Below are 5,600 nucleotides of genomic sequence, written 5' to 3'. Positions count from 1 at the left end.
GTCAAATGTGAATTGCTTGCGTCACCAAAGGTGGAGTTTATTGCTGTGCAAATATTGTTTGTCCACATCCGCTATTGCTCGAACTCAGGCTTGTCCAAAGTGCATTTGCAGACCACAGCTGATTTTTTTTTTTAGCAGCCAATTAAAAAAAACATTACCATAAAAATTGGAATTAAAGAGCAAAGGGTGACAATATTCTGAGAGGACACACATATATGTGTGCCAAGGCCGGGACGAGGTGAAAATTTGCCAATGATACTTGAACTTGCTTTATAAATAATATATTTATTTAAATTAAAGCATTATTTCTCACCTGTTGACAGCAGTAATGACGTGAGGAATTTTCAAAGTGGGACCCCATCAAGTCATAAAAATGGGGTCCCTTTAGGCGTGTAACGGTACACAAAAATTTCGGTTCGGTACGTACCTCGGTTTAGAGGTCACGGTTCAGTTCATTTTCAGTACAGTAAGAAAACAAAATATAAATTTTGGGGCTATTTATTTACCAAATATGTAAACTGGCTTTATCCTTTTAACATTGAGAACACTATTAGAATTCTGCCCACGTTAATCAACATTAAACTGCCTCAAATTGATTAAATAAAATGACAAAACTTGTCTTCTACATATAAAAAGTGCAACATAAAACAGTTTCAAGTCAACTCATCATGCTTAATTTATCACAGCATTTGGGAAGCCTGTAGTTGATTTTTATTATGTAATTGTCACATTTTTATCAACATGTGATAGCAGGGACCCTGCCATTCAAAGCTTTTCTGTCCGTAAAACAGACACACACACCGCAAAATTAGCTAACGTTACGCTAAAAGCTAATTAGCCTTCACCTCAAGCCAGAACTGAGTGAGCTGAGCTGCAGTTTAAGTTTCTAGAAGGTCAACGGGCTCATAGTGATTTTAGTAGTAGTTGTGACTGGGAGGTGTTTATTATCATTTGGGGAGAGGACGCTGCCTGATGCTCACCTGCTAAACATCTATCTGCTCGACACTGAAGCATTGACTACATGCGCTCTGAATAGCCACTGCTGATTGGCTGTTACCGCTATATATGTAACCAATCAGATGGGCTGTGTGGGTGGGACAATGCTGGGTGCTGACACAGGCAGAAGAAGCAAAGCAGCTTGTTAAGACTTTAGATTAGAAACTTGTTAGGTACACCCGTACCGAACCGAAACCACCGTACCAAAACGGTTCAATACAAATACACGTACCGTTACACCCCTAGGTCCCACAGTAAATTTTTGGGGTCCTACTTTTTTGTAAGCGTTCTGAAAACAAATGATAAACGTATGCATTGTCCTCTTATATCTCACATTATATACTGTGTTTTGGAAAAAGGCTGTCAAACATTATTTAATTCATTAAAAGAAATAATATAAAAGAAGATCTAAACTTTACCGCTGCTGGTAGTTTTTTCCATGTTTTTATTTCATAAGTTGTAAGTGTATTTATTTCAGTATAAAAGTGTTTTGCTTGGGTCATGAAATGATGATAATGGTGTGCCGGGTCGTACATACATTTTATATTTAACACTTAAATCTCTGGAGTCTACATCAACTTCACATCTATTCCTCATTTCAAAATGTTTTAATTTTTCTGTTGTTTTTTTGGTTGGTTTTCTGCCCTTTTTTGTCAAACAAAACAGTTTTTTTATGGCGAAATCTTCCACCAAAAATAATTTTCAAAAGTGGAATATTTGATGTGACGTAATCGGGGTTGAGGTGGGGGAGGGTAGGGGGTAACAGGGTGTAGATTGTAACATCCCGGAAGAGGGGTTCTGGGTATTAGTTCTGTTGTGTTACGGTGCGGATGTTCTCCCGAAATGTGTTTGTCTTTCTTGTTTGGTGTGGGTTCACAGTGTGGCGCATATTTTTAACAGTGTTAAAGTTGCTTATACGGCCACCCTCAGTGTGACCTGTATGGCTGTTGACCAAGTATGCCTTGATTGACAATCGATCCACTACCGCTCTCTCCGCCCCGCCCTCAGGAATGTTGCTGCGTACGCACACCTTCACAATTAGTTTTGTCTTTAACCCATCTTAACCCTGTATGTACATTGAAAATACAACCTTGACACAAAACGACGGACCTTTGAGGCATTTAAGGAACCCCGCCCGGACACCCCGGACAGTCCCGCAAAAGAGGACGTCTGGTCAGTCTATGTAATGTGACGGGAAAATGTTGCAATATTGACACGGATGACACAAAGTTGCCATTAAGGCAATTTGTTAAACTTTAAAACTGTCATTGCTGGCAAAAAATACAAGCTAATAGTCGACAGATGGATCTGAAGTTGATCTACAGCAGGAGTGTCAAACTCCTTTTCACCGAGGGCCACATCGCAGTTATGGTGGCCCTCTGAGGGCCGTTTGTAACCTTGAATAATTCATTAAAGTAAAAATATAAGGTTACCTCATTTTTATACAATTGTTGGTCCTACGATGAGGTGGTGACTTGTCCAGGGTGTATGTGCAGCTGTGATAGGCTCCAGCACCCCCTGCAACCCTGAGAGGGACAAGCAGTAGAAAGAAATGGTTAAAAAAAAAAAAATCTTAAAAACTGTCAGCTCATTCACCAAAACTTTTTGTTAAATTTAACCTCTTAAAGCCCAAGCTGTTTGTTGACATGTTTTTGTTTTTTTTCTCTTTGCTAATTGGGCTTATTGGACCCTAATTAGAATAAACACTAAGAATCATCTTTTGATATGATGTAACAAACGTGTACTTCATGTTTAGTGACCCCCATGTTTAGTGACATGCTAATTCTTATTTTTACAATTTTTTCCCCCAAATTTAATTTTGTTGTACTCTTCTGCCACCACCAGATGGCAGTATAAGTGTCCACATGAGCACATAAGACCCCAATTTAGTAGTGTACACAATTTTGGAAATAAGAGGTAAAAAGGTGTTGTCCACACATGTGGCCACTACGCCTTTAGAGGTTTTGAGGTGGTTTTTCAGCCTATTACTGTAAATGGTAAGAAGGTATTAGAATTTTTTTTTACGGTGGAATTCTGGCAACTGAGCTGCCATTTTTTTATGTATTATTTTTAAAGTGTACAATTCGATGTAAAAATTGCTCTGATATCATAAGTCAAGCAGATATTTAACAGTATTTGTTTTTAACTTTAAAAAAAACTTTAAAATGTGTTTGTATATATATATATATATATACACACATATATATATATATATATTTATATATACACACATATATACCCCCATGTATATATACACATACATACATATATCCATAGATATATATAAACATATATACATACATACATACATACATATATATATATATATACGTATGTGTGTGTTGTGTGTGTACGTATATAAATGATAAATGGGTTGTACTTGTATAGCACTTTTCTACCTTCAAGGTACTCGTGTATATATAAGTGTGTGTGTATAAATAGGTATATATATACGCATGTATAAGTGTGTATATATATATGTATATGTAAATATGTGTGTATACATATATGTAAATTAATGTGTATATATGTATATATACATGTGTGTGTATATATATTTATGTATCAATCAATCAATCAATGTTTATTTATATAGCCCCAAATCACAAATGTCTCAAAGGACTGCACAAATCATTACGACTACAACATCCTCGGAAGAACCCACAAAAGGGCAAGGAAAACTCACACCCAGTGGGCAGGGAGAATTCACATCCAGTGGGACGCCACTGTATGTGTGTGTAAATATGTGTGTATGTATGTATGTATATATATATATATATATATATATATATATATATATCCAGTGGGACGCCACTGTATGTGTGTGTAAATATGTATGTATGTATGTATATATATATATATATATATATATATACATACATACACACATATTTACACACACATACAGTGGCGTCCCACTGGATGTGAATTCTCCCTGCCCACTGGGTGTGAGTTTTCCTTGCCCTTTTGTGGGTTCTTCCGAGGATGTTGTAGTCGTAATGATTTGTGCAGTCCTTTGAGACATTTGTGATTTGGGGCTATATAAATAAACATTGATTGATTGATTGATACATAAATATATATACACACACATGTATATATACATATATACACATTAATTTACATATATGTATATACACATATTTACATATACATATATATATACACACTTATACATGCGTATGTATATACCTATATATACACATATTTATACACACACACTTATATATACACGAGTACCTTGAAGGTAGAAAAGTGCTATACAAGTACAACCCATTTATCATTTATATACGTACACACACAACACACACATACGTATATATATATATATATATATATATATATATATATATATAGACACACATACATATAGATGTATGCACACACATACACATATACATAAATACATATACAGTAAATGTTGCATTATTAGATAATAAAGTTGAAAATATAAGCAGATGCATGCAGTACGTGCTTTTCTAAAATGGAAAGAAGAATATGTTTTGTCAGAAGAGATAAAAATACTTCTTTGACGTGTATTATTTCAAAGTTTTGGCGGTTCAGATCTGGCTGCCGGGCCTTGAGTTTGACACCTGTGGTCTCCAGATGTAAGCGTTGAAAGAAAAAATAATATATATGACTAATTTTCCACATTTTTCTGAGTAGGGGCCTTTTGGAGCACCAGGATCTAAATTTAGTGTAATATTTTTTTTGTCATTCAAAAAATCATTTTGACCTACAAGCAATGTTATGAATTATTTACCTAGTTAAATAAGCAAATACCTGAAATCAAATGGGGAAAATAGTGAGTATTTTTTGTTTTTGAAATGAAATAAGGCTACAAAAAGGTAATAAAACATAGCAAAATAAAAATAATCACCTTATGGAAACAGATCTGAAGTTGATCTGTGGGATAAGTGTTGAAAGTTTAAAAAAATAACTAGTATGACTTAATTAAAAAAAAATATATATTAACCATTTTGGCCTTTTGAAATGTTTCCTTGCTCAAATGGTGGTTGCGAGCAGGTGGAAATGTGGTTTATGCAGGCCTTGATAAATAAACATTGATCGATTAACATTTTAACGACTGAGACCCTTTTGGGTCCCCAAGACCTTTAACAGTCCCCAAAATTGAGGGGAGCCCTCATGTTGGTTTTTTCCAAGAACTCTTATCCAAAAGTCTTATCTGTACTGTATGACAATAAATGACTATAAAAAGGAAGTCTAAGTCTAAATGCTGAGTTGTGTTTGTCTACATCTGTGTCGGACTATCCATTTTCACTGTAACTCTGCACGTGTCCAACATATCTCTTAAATAAAATAGGGGAGTGGGCTCGAAGGACACACAAGTTAGCAACCCGAGCATGACAATGTGAGTTACAGTACTAAAAGTCAACATCATGCTTAGTCAATTTGCAAGAAGGGAAACCTGATCCAACTGACAGGTGGCATGTCTGTGGCTGACTGGTGGGTTCTGTGGAAGAGCTCCTGAATTTGTTTTAAGATGTGTAGTGAAGCCTTTTGCTTTAAAACGTGGTGGGCATATACAGAGGGTGGCATAGAGTGAGTCAGAGGCGGTATGAAATCCATGAAAACTTCAAAAG

Source organism: Nerophis ophidion, linkage group LG29 (assembly GCF_033978795.1).
Source record: "Nerophis ophidion isolate RoL-2023_Sa linkage group LG29, RoL_Noph_v1.0, whole genome shotgun sequence".
In the NCBI taxonomy this organism is placed as follows: Eukaryota; Metazoa; Chordata; class Actinopteri; order Syngnathiformes; family Syngnathidae; genus Nerophis; species Nerophis ophidion.
This window is presented reverse-complemented; position numbering follows the sequence as displayed.